Source organism: Strix uralensis, chromosome Z (genome assembly GCF_047716275.1).
Source record: "Strix uralensis isolate ZFMK-TIS-50842 chromosome Z, bStrUra1, whole genome shotgun sequence".
NCBI lineage: Eukaryota > Metazoa > Chordata > Aves > Strigiformes > Strigidae > Strix > Strix uralensis.
This window is the reverse complement of record NC_134012.1, coordinates 43612458-43624300: the sequence shown is the minus strand read 5'-3', so window position 1 is coordinate 43624300 and position 11843 is coordinate 43612458. Positions and strand designations below refer to the sequence as shown.

The 11843-nt window shown below is 37.3% G+C and overlaps 1 long non-coding RNA gene across 1 annotated transcript; it reads left to right on the top strand.

Moving 5' to 3' along the window:
- The first annotated feature begins 7288 nt into the window (after positions 1-7288).
- Positions 7289-10178, top strand: LOC141937409 (uncharacterized). Its single transcript, XR_012626957.1, has 3 exons — positions 7289-7412; positions 8428-8575; positions 10094-10178. It is a non-coding gene; the product is annotated as an uncharacterized LOC141937409 (long non-coding RNA).
- The last annotated feature ends 1665 nt before the right edge of the window (positions 10179-11843 follow it).

The following is an 11843-nucleotide window of genomic DNA, read 5'->3' as shown; positions in this document are numbered from 1 at the left end:
AGCTTATTTTGTGAGAAGATAGGTTATCTTGTCTTGAGGTTCAGGTTTTTGTAGTCTTCTCTAGGACTTGCCTCCCATGTTTTGGGATGGGATTTTTTCCTTTCTTAGTACTTCCTACATAAGAAGCTTCTGCACTGAATATCATGCATCTTCTTGCACTAGTATTTATCCTGCTTTGCTACATGATTGTGGTTGTCAGTACAAAGCATCTCGATCACCTCTAAATCCTCTTATGAATGATCATACTCTTCTCACTATAGCTGTTGGGCAAAACTCTGCTACTTTTTGTATCTTGGCACCTTAGATCGCAAAATATGTCTTAAGACATCTCAGCACCTCTCCGTTTTAGTGAAGTATGTTAAATTCATGTCCAGTGTGAGGAGTTTGTAGTATTTTGTCTGATATGTTTTCTTGAGACCACACAACTAGGCTTTCAGAGAAAGCCATCTCCCAATTCCAATTTTTTCATCTTGTAGTATTTAGAAGCATGGCTTTACAAGCTAAAGTAAAGCTGCTGTTTCCTCTGACCTAGCAGGAACACTTGATACATCTAATTAGAACAGAAAAGAAAGGGTACAGAAAAGCAGGAGGAAAAAAGTGTCCTGTAGAATTTGATCCCTCTAAAAATAATCAAAAACCAAAACCTGAATTGAGATGGAAACCACTATTGCTAATGATTCGGTATGACTTTTTGTTAGTGACTCTATAAAACTTGTTGGATCTGTTCAGAGGATGGTTCCATGCAGTACACATGCACCCGTGTGCTTAATGCTCCCAAAGCAAGATGACTGCCAAACTCCACCTTACTGTAGTTGCAGTACTCACAGAAATCTATAGTATCACTTTGGAGTACATAGCTGTGATGACCTAAACCTTTAGTGATAGTCAGGCTTGATTTTAATACTAAAACATACATGCATGTTACTAAATGGACACAGTTGGATTCTAAAACAGTGTAAAATATAGCTGGAGTCAATTTTGAAGGTGGTGAAATGCATATGATTTTACTTCAGGGAAAAAACAGTCTTAAGCTAATAAAATGTTTATGGAAATTTGGGATCGTGATATGGAGTGTTGTAGATCTTTCTGGGAGAACCTTACATGCAACACATTAGGTGTGGGCATAAGTTCTCCTGAAAAAACTGAAAAAAGAGAAGAAAGTCCCAAACACTAAGCAAAAAACTTGTGCTGGATTTTTAGCTTAATTTTTAAAGTAAGGGCATATTGAGTATGAATGAAAATTCTCAGGAAAGTATACAATACCATTGCTTTTCTAAGTGTAAAATGGGTGATTGGCTGTATTAAAAGGATTGTTGAACCAGTGGAAGTGGAAACTAGACATAACTGTGACCATTATCTGGCTCATAGATATTACTACATATTAGTAAAACTAGCTAGATTTTTCTATAGTGGTGCAGAGTAGAAGGCTGGAACAGAGCCATGGCAGAATGTTCTTTAAGGCTCCTGAACACCTCTTGCTGCAAACCACGTCTATAAGCCTAAGAGGCACCTACTGCATTTTAAACTGTTCAGAGGGGCTTTACTTCAAGACTTCAAAAAGCCATGTGATATAAGGGTGTGGCTTTCAGATGGTGACCATTTTCCACATAGTAATTGCTATTTGGCAGTGCTAGTGACTTGTACTACTGATTTTAATCATCCTGAACTGTTGTTTTGGGTTTGTTTTTGTTTTTTTTTTTTTTCTTTTTTTAGGAGGTATGAAGGAGAGTTGGGAAGATGACTCTCTGGATCAAAAGAGAACTGAATATGTGAAAGCAAATAATACTGAGAACTATGCAGAAATACTAGCACTGAAGGAAAGAACTGAAACCTTGGAAGGGCAGCTAGCTGCACTTGAAGAACAATGCAGAATAGAAAAAACCAAAAAAGAAGAGTTCAGTGGGCAAATAGAAAACTTGAATCTCAAGCTCTCTGCTTCTGAAGAAAGGGCTTCTGGCTTAGGTGAAGAACTTCAGCAGTGTTGAGCTGACTATCAGGAGATTGTTTCTGAATTGGACAAACAGCAAACTATCAATAGGGAACAAGAAGAAAAGATTATTCAGCTAAATAACGAAGTAGAAGGTGCTAAACAAAATATAATTTATAAAGTGCCACTAATTAAAACAATGCAGTCCAAAGTACATGAGTTCTACAAATGTCAGTTAGAGTCTTACACTAGGGATATTGATTCAGTTGATCTAAAGGATTCCTTAGACTCTCAGAAAGATGAACTGGAGAGAGCTCAAATGAGTCCTGTGTGCATGGAGTCCCAAACTGCTTCTACAGCAGCTCTGGGACAGGAGAGCTCCTTTCATTGCAGTGTTGAAAGCATTTGGGAAGAATGCCAAAACATTATTAAAGCTTCTTCACAAAAAAGTCAGCAGATTCAAGAACTACTTCAACAAGTTGAAGACTTAAAGAAGGGACTTGATGATGCTGAGAATTGCAATAAACAACTAAAAATAAAGTTAAATGAGACTGCAAATCAAGATCATCAGTCCACAAAGGAAAAAGATCTTATGAGTCAGTTACAAGAGCACATCCAGAAGAAAACCCAGGATTTTGAAAAACAGGCTGCAGAAGATCACAGAGTAATTGCAGAGTTTGAAGAGGAAGTTACCAGCTCCAAGGGAAAAATAAGAGAGCTTGAATGCTTCTTGGAGGCTTTTAGAGCTAAAGATGACAGCATAGCAAAGTTAGAAGAAGTACTTCAAGAAAAAGAATCTATTATTTTAAATCTGGAAAGTAATACAGTAGCTCTGCAAGAGGAATGTGCCAATTCAGACAAAAAACCGAAAGAATTAAATGATCAGGAAGCAAATCTAAAGGAGGAAGTTGTGCAGTTGATGAACAGCTTGCAGAACATGAAACACACTCTTTAAGAAAAAGAGAAAAATGAGGGTGAGCAAATACAATCTATAGAATTGTAAGTAAATAATGAGATAATTCCTAGCCCTTTGAGAATAGACTCAAGTTAAAACTACCCTCTGTGAACATCAATTTATTTTGACATAACACATCTTCATGTTTGTCAACTTTATTAACCAAACTGCTTAAGAACTTTTAATGCACTACTTGATTTCTATATTTGCATATTTTGCTAGCTATGTTTTCCTCACCTGTTTCTGTATTCTTTCAGAAATATAGCTCTAAATCATGCAGAACTATTGTAGGGGGAAACAGGAAATGATGAATTATTTGGGGATTTCTAACAGTATTATGTTACATACCCTTTTTGGAGGAAATGACGTAGTTTAATGTTATATGCTGTCACTCGTATAAAAGCAGGCAATGTTTTCTTTAGAAAGGACTGAATGGTAAAAAGGAAAAGAAGAAAGGAAAAAAAAGCCTAGTAATTAAACAGTAAACAGTCGGTTTTGGTAATAGCTATTCTAGGTGAACACAGTATACTATAAGAACTTGAAGGAATAATGGGTGTAGGAGAGTAGAACTTCCCCAGCCCCCCCTAGTTTTTAAATCTTTAAGAAATAAGAGATTAAATGTATCTGAGAGATTATATTTGCTATGTGGCAAGGAAATTGCAATCATGTAAAAATAGCTTTAAGATGCTGTGTAGCCCTTCTGACTAGGGTTTCTTTAGTTCTGATATCTGTGGGCACGTGCATGTACTCTAAAATACAATTTAGCATGAAGGTCTGGGGAACTTTGAAAGGTTTTCCTTTTGTGAGACCTTATTTTGCATTGTTAATTATAGAATTTAAGAAATCTTCTATTAGGTAATTGCGAAGTAAAAATCCAAGGTAACTTACTGTAAGCTTTTTAAAATAAATATGACCATTTAAAAATAAACCCATTAAACTTCTTAATGACTTTGTAGCACTTAATAACAACAGGACTTGTTACAATATTGTTGTTTTTTCTACTTTCTTTTGATTTTTATTTATTTTGATCCTTACAAGGTCTGGGATGTAAATATCAAGTTTATACTTAATTGATATTAACCTTGTCCCTTTTGTTACTGTGTAAGGACACCTAGTGGTAGAAATGGTTAGTCTACTGTGCTTAGAAAAAAGAATTTTGAAAAATTGCACTGTTCAAGAGTGAATCTGAGCGGTTTGTTACTTCAGGATCATATAATATGTAGCTGAAATCCAAAATTGTAATGCTTGTCATTTAGCTGATAGATCTGGGATTCTATCCATGAATAAAACCAGCCATCGAAGAGCCTGAGTTAACGTGTAAAAGCTGTTTCTTTGAGATGTGTAACACTAATGTTATTTATGTCTCTTAATTTCTAACACAAGGCTACGTAAAGATCTTTCTGAGAGCTCTGCCCTTGTACAGAGCTTGAAAAAGGATTTGCAGAGGAAAGAGGAAGAATATGCAGATTTGAAAGAGAAACTTTCTGATGCCAAGAAACAAATTCAGCAAGTACAAAACCAGGTTTGTAACCCTAGGGCAAATGTTTCTTCTGCAAGTTTGTTTGGGGTTCTGTTAGTAAAACCTGTTTTCACAAGTCTCAAGCTACAGCTGTTAAAAGTGATTCATAACAAGGCTGTGTTCAGCCATCCATTTAGAGTAAGAGTGAATCTAAAGTTACATTGCCATTGAGCTGTGAGCTAAAGATAAGGTGTCAAAACATGGATTAGCACTGATATTGAAGGGGGGAAGTAAATGTTATTAATACACTTGAAAAAGGCTTGTCAAAAGTAGGTTAACCTGGTTATGGAGGAGGACTTTGTAATCATCGTAACAACAGTAGCCTTCTGTTGTTATTTGTGCTGACTTCAAAGCCTCAGAATTCAGACTTTTGGAAAATGCTCATCTCTGGGAGGAAAAGATGGATTAATTGGAAAAGGAAAGCACAAACTTCTAGAGACTTTTTAAAATCTGAGATGTTTTCTGTTATTTTGGGGAAAATAAATGAAAAAATGGAATAACTTTTACTAATGTTGATTGTTAGTATTTAGTTATTAAGCAGTAGAATTTCTTAGAACCTCATGGGATATCACAAGAACTTAGAATCCAGAAGACTATTGCAAGAGTTTGGGCTTGAAAGTGGAGCCTTAAAAGAGTATTAATGTCTTCCCCAGCAGCGTAACATTTCAGGACTTTTTCCCGACTCAACATGCAGTGTATAATCCTTTGGGAAGTAGCAAGGAGTGGATGGGATCGCATGTCAGGAAACACTTTTTTTTTAAAGGACAACTGAATTTGTAGTTCGATTAGGCTATTTCCTGGTGGTTTGGTTTTGGTGGTGTGGTTTGTTGTTTTTCGTTTTTTTCCTGCCAAACTTAATACTCTGTTCTGTGGTGAAAATTGTTCCCTAGGCAGGATGTACAGCATAGTGCACTTCTAGCCCCTGAAATTTAGCAAAGATGCTTGCGAAAATTTGATTCTTGATGAAAGTATTTTTTTACTTAGATAACCTGCAGAGATTGTAAAAGGCTTATAGCTAAATGTTAGCTTTGCTTGCTGTCTTTATGCATTGTTACAGGTGTGTAGAATGCAATCTGAGGAGAAATCCCTGAGGAACAAAGTTAATGAACTTCAGAAAATTAAAAACCAGTTTAGTAAAGAATTAGAGATCAAACAGCGCACAATCCTGCAATTTAAAAAGGTATTCTATTTTTTTAAATTTTACTTGCTTTTAATTTTTTTAAGTAATCCAGTAATGAGGCAAATTTTCCAACCAACAGGAGAAAGCCTACAGAAATAGGGGTAAAAACAAGAGTAGCCAGATGAAATTAGTCTTAATGGATGAATGAAAGATGTTTAAAGAACTTCTCACTGCAGGACCTTGGCAAATTGTTTTAAATCGAGTAATCTGCCTAGTAAATACATACTTAATACCAGCAGATACCCTGATTCTGATCAGTGACGCTTAGATATGTTAGTAGTAATGTCTTCTAAACACTTTTTTAGTCAGCTTGAATGCTCCTTTCACTACATGAAAAACTTACTTATTCTCGACTGTTTGTCTTTAAATACTTCATTTAATACTTACTGAGGCTCAGAATGAAAAGCTACTAATATGTAGAATGTATATTTGTTTCTTTCAATATGTTTTTGACATGTTTTCTTTAATTCGCTTTCAATGTGATATTTAGAAGCAGCCGAATAATGAGAAGCTGGAAGAAATCTCCAAACAGTATGAGAAAGTGTGTAAAGGTCAGAAAAAGCCCTTACTGCGCCATTTTTTGGGTGTGGAATGGCAACATAATGAGTTGTGATGTTATCTAATTTGGAGAGTCTTGCATATTTATATTTTAAAATACTGAGAAAATCCAACCTGGGCATTAAAATGTTACAGTCAGGAACTAATTTTTATTGAATCATTATTAGCAGGAATATTTGAAAGCAAAGAAACAGCCTCAGAATAAGAAACATAAGCCCCAAAGAAAGACTGGATTTGCTATATCAGTGTTAACTTACTCGATATTGGTATTTATTTGCCACTTTAGTTGGCCATGTTAACAACATCAAACACTGAAACATGAACTAGCACAACAACAGTTTCTGCAGGTTTGATAAACACTCAGCAGTTGAACAATAGTTAGTTTTTCATATAATACAACCCTTAGCCTGACGTTAACACTGAAATGCTCACCTAAATCGAGTGGATGAGAATCACTTCAGAATTCTGGATTTGGAAAGTTCTGTAGAGATACTCTATTTCTTTCTAATAGAGCTTTAGATCTCAGGAAATGGGGGAAATTGCTTGTGATGAAGGCACTTTGGGAGAGAATGGTGGGAACTAGGATGGGGGCTCATCTGTAAATTTATTTTCAGATCTGTGTGTGTTGAGGTTTGAGCTCAGCCGGCAGCCAGTCGCCACGTGGCAGCCGTTCACCTCCCCCCTCCCCTCCCCAGTGAAATAGGGGAGGGACAAAAAGAAGAAAATTCGTAGGTTGAATAAAAAGAAAGAATTTACTAAACATAACAAGAAAACAACAGTAACAGTAGTGAGTCCAAAAAGCGGGTAAAATGCAGCCGTGGCTTACCGAGCGCAGCGACCGCCCCCCGCCCCCAGCAGCACCCAACCTCACCCAAAACCTGAAAACAGCAGCAAGGAGGCAAAATTGTTTTGGATGTATTGTGATAGCTGCTTTAAATCTCTGTTTTGATTTGTTGAGTGTTATTTAGGCATTAATTTTATATACTACATAACAAACTTCTAACAGTTAAAGGCTTCTGTTGTCCCTTTGTGGTCATAGCTGATAAATCCAAGTAACTTCAGTAGAAGGATGTGAATGTGGTCAAATATGCGTTTAAAACTGTGTGTTATATAACCTCATTTTGTGTACTGACTAGAACTGGAAGCATGGAAGCAGAAATATAGAGAGCTGAATAACCAGAGCAATAGTGACTGGCGGCAAAAGATGAGCAACACCGTGGAAAAAAGCATAGATGAAAATGAGGAATTAATAAAGCTGCAAAAAGAACTGAAGGTAAAACATGGTGATGTAATTCATACTTAGGTTTAAAACCATAACTTTCATTTAGGAGTCTAAATTTTTTTTGTGTCACTATCTTCAAGAGCTAGGGCATGATGTGGCAAGTTCTTACACTGGTGAAGGAAACCTCCTCTAAAAACTGCAGTGCGTCAGTGCAGCAAGGTCTGGATGGAGTGTCTTTGTAATACACAGCATCACTGATGCCCCACAGTGGAGTGCACCCTTCACTGTGGTGTGCTGCCATGGACGGTGCTTCTCTAGCTGGGCTCCTCTTACAGCTGTCCTGAACAGATGTCAGGAGCTGGATTGTTTCAAACCTTTTTCCCATCAGTTGCTTGGGCAAATAAATTGGACACTTTAAAGATCTTGTGCTTGCTGTGTGATCTGTAAGCCCTTCCCGTTAGGCTGAGGGTTTACCTCTTAATTCTCCTTAGATTAGAAAGTAGCCTTTTTTCCCAGGCGGCTTTTCAGGTGCCTTCTGTCTTGTGTGGGAGAATGTCTGACAAGAGGTTTGATTGTGGTAGAGAAGGAGGCAAAGTTGCTGTGGATTGAAGTGACGTTCCTGGTTACACACTATCTCTGTTTCCCATTCAAATTGTGCTGCATTTTTTGCTTTTCAGTCTTGAAGTAGGTTTCCTAACATGACCTGCAAGGCAGTATAAAAGATTGGGAATTTGTAAGTAAAAAGGGTCTTTTTGCCATTACCTTTGGTGTAACTTTAATAGTGTTTGTGACTTACCCAGAGCATTTTTAGAGGAAAAATAGTCTGTTCCCTGAAGACATGCCAGTCTGAATAATAAATTCTGAAAACTGCTAAACAATTGTTTTAAATGGAAAAAACAAACGAGAATGTAATACTTGCACTTGGGAATATGCTGGAGTAAAACTGTGCTAGTATTTCTGATATCTTTTTGAAACTAATGTGTTTAACGGTAATTTGGATTTTAAGACTTCTTTTTGTGTCGCTTAATCTCTGCCTATGGCTTTATTTCTGGTTCCACTAAAATAGGAGAATGAGGCAAAGTATCAAACTGATAGAAAGAACTGGCCGGAGGAGAAAATGAGACTCATAAGTCAAGTGAAAGAAGCTGAGAGCCATTGCAACAGAGAAATGAGAAAATTTGTGGAAAACGTTGGTAGAGCAACAAGCAGAAATTGTAAGTGACTGGAGGTCTCAGCAGAGTCCTCTAGCGTAAGTCTTTAGTACAGAGCAGATCTCGTGTCAAGTGTTAACAGTGTGGGCGCTTGAGGGGAGCTGGCCTTTGTCAAAGTCCCCTCACTTTATCACATGGCAAAGCCTACATGAGATCTTCTCCGTGTGAAAAGGGAAGAACAGGAGTGTCACAAAATGAAAAAGCATAATACCTAATGGAAGTGCAAGTGCCTGTTCCTTTCTGTCCTATCACCACCACCACCTTGCTGTGAATTCTTCAAACTTCATCTTGTGTGTAAAACACCAATAAGTAACCTATGCTTAAATGAATTGCTACTTAATGAAGCTGAGAAAACATACCTTGAAAAACAAGATTTCTTGCTTGGCTTTTCTGAAAAAAAGGGGGGGGGGGGGGGGGGGGGGGGAGGAAAAAGCCTATGAGGCTTTAGCAGGAAGAGAAGAAGCAGGCAGTAGTTGACAAAAAAAGCTTCTTTCCAGTAAAAATACTTGGTCAAAATGCTAGTGGTTTTGCTCCCATATCGCTTTCAAAGTAGAGTGACTGATAGTTGATAACAAGGCGGATACCTTGCCTAGTCACTGGACTGTATCAAGGTTGTAATTTCCTGAGCATATGAAATTATTATACGAATCTGTACAATCTAAAGCTATACTTGCATCTAGAAGTAGTTAGCAATGACCTTCTGGACCTGCAATCAGTACAGGGGGATGTTAGGAGCTTAGGACTACTTTCACTTTGTCTGTGACTTTGCTTGCCTGAGACTTTCCAGTAATAAAATCAAAAAGTGGGCAAGCAGGAGTGGTGGTTCTTGACAAAAATTCTCTTCACAAAGAGTATAAGTATAGACACATTTTTTTCTAATTTGAAGCATGGTTTGCTTTTGTATATTTGTAGTGAAACTAGTTCGGTGTGAGCTTTTTAAGATCTACATCTCAAGTCTACTAAGGCCATAAGATAGTACTAACTATGCCAAACTAAACTGTCAGAACAGTTCAGATGGTTTGTAGAAGTTTTGGCTCTATTTCAAACATATTGAAATTGTTTGCAGCTAATATAAAAAAAGCTTTATGCTTTTCTGAAACTGAATTTGTAACAGTAACTGAAGTTTCAAAAAACTTATTAGTTCAAATAAACACTCAAGTCCATTTGATCATTTGATTGCGATTTGATTGGACTGGAAATCTGAAACAACTATCACATCTGCTGCCTTTTTCACAGAACCAAGAACTTCATGAGCAAATGGGAGGTGAACTTTTATAACCCTACATAAGTAGAGTAAAATAAAAATTTTGCGTTACATCTTCCCAGGCTGTTATATGACCTTTCTTGACTTTAAATAGAGGCCACTCATACATGAAGTTGTTGGCTTTTTGATGGACAGCTGGTTGTTTGAGCCTGCAATTCTAAAACTGATGCTGCTGAGTAATTGTAATGATGCTCATGCACATGTTAATTTCTTTTGCCAATCCTGCAATTTGTGGCAATTTTTGCTATGTTTATTAGGATAAGGAAACTGATACAGAAGAACTAAGAAAACAGGTGGCTGAGAAAGATGACTTTATAAAGGAATTGAAACAACGCGTTAACCGTAAAAGTCTTCAGTCTTTGGCAGAAGTACCTTTACCTGAAGGACAAGATAAAATAGATCAGTCTGTAAACAAAGAGGTATGTTTGTTATATTTGTAGAAAGTATGTACTAATGATATGTTGTTAATAACTTTGTTGTTTTGTTGTTTGCTCACTATATATTTCAGCAATGTGGGGAATCTCCCAAAAGTTACTTCCTGTAGTTCTTCGTACTTTAGCTGTATCATTAGTTCTGAGTTCTTGTTCATTCTTCCCTCTCCCTCTTTCAAGTCCCCTCTCAGAAATAAGAAGTACTTTAGTTAATAGAACATCACCTCTCTATACACTATAAAACTTCTGTACCCGAGGGAAAAACTAGTTAACTAATCCAGGTTCTAGAGATCTGAAGACATAATATTTGTGATGTCACCTCTGTTTGGTTATGTCACTGGTAAGGGGATTTCAGCTCAAACAACTTTCCCGATATCACCTATAGTGTGGTAATAGAGATGGTTCTGTAATTAGAGCTGCCAGTCCATATGGGGTTCACAAGAACAGAACAGTATCTTTCATCTTACTTAAAAACAAAACAATATTTGAAGTTTACACAAAGAAAAGATCGACTTTGCATATTTCCTGAACAAAAATTAAAAGGCTTGCACCTGTACTGAGCCTTCTGATTCTGACCAAATCCCTGTGTGCTACATGAGCAGTATTCAGTGAGGTAGTTTTCCTGTTAAACTGAATTAATGCTATGTGACTTCATTGCTAACTAGTAATGAAGAGAGCTGAACATGGATCTCCTAGCAGACCCTCCCCTGGCTGCTAGAAGATGCGATTCTCCTCTTGTGGCAGAACTGGACTGAATGATAAAATGCATCTCTTCATCTCTTTCCTGTCTACTGCCAAAGAAGACTGGCCAGTTTCTTGCTACTTCATCAGTTCAGCTAGTGCCGAATAGATAAAGCTTGTGATGTATGAGGGAGTAGAGAGTAGCTGTCAGAATGGTTATTGCTTTATATAGCTTTGTAATGGCAGCTAGGAGAGCACCATAAAATTAGTTATTTTTGCTATAAAATTAGTTCTAGAGAAGAATTGTTGTGAACAGTTGGTGCTGAAGTATTTACCTCAAGCCAGTAGCAGCAGTACTTGATGTTATGAGTAAGGAGAGGCTACTAACAGGATTATCATGTGAGAAACTGTTATGGTGGTGAAGTGAATGGGGTAGAGTTTTTGGGGGAAGTCAAATAATTCTCAGGAAAGATATAGTGGAGATAAAGAAGAAAATCTAAGGTGATCAGGACGATGTGTGTCTCCTGCCTTGTGAGGAGAGGCTAAGAAGCTGGCACTCTGATTAGGAGAGGTTAAGGCCACCAGAGGGTTGTGGGGCTGAGGTTTACAAAATCATGGCTGCGATGGGTAGACAGAAGGCACAACTGTCCTTGGTAAAATCCTGCAAGAACTGGGCAGCGCTTCATGAAACTAATAGGAGATAATTTTAAGACAGTTAAAATAACATATTCCTGTATGAAGCAGCTAGTAATCTTCTGGAGGTGGTGGCAACAGGTACTGTCAGCAGGGATTAGAAAAATTTTGTAGTAGAAATCCATAAATATATTTTTAAATGGATACTCTGAGGGTTAGGCAGTGGTGTAGACTCTGACAATTCTAATGCAACAGCTGAGAA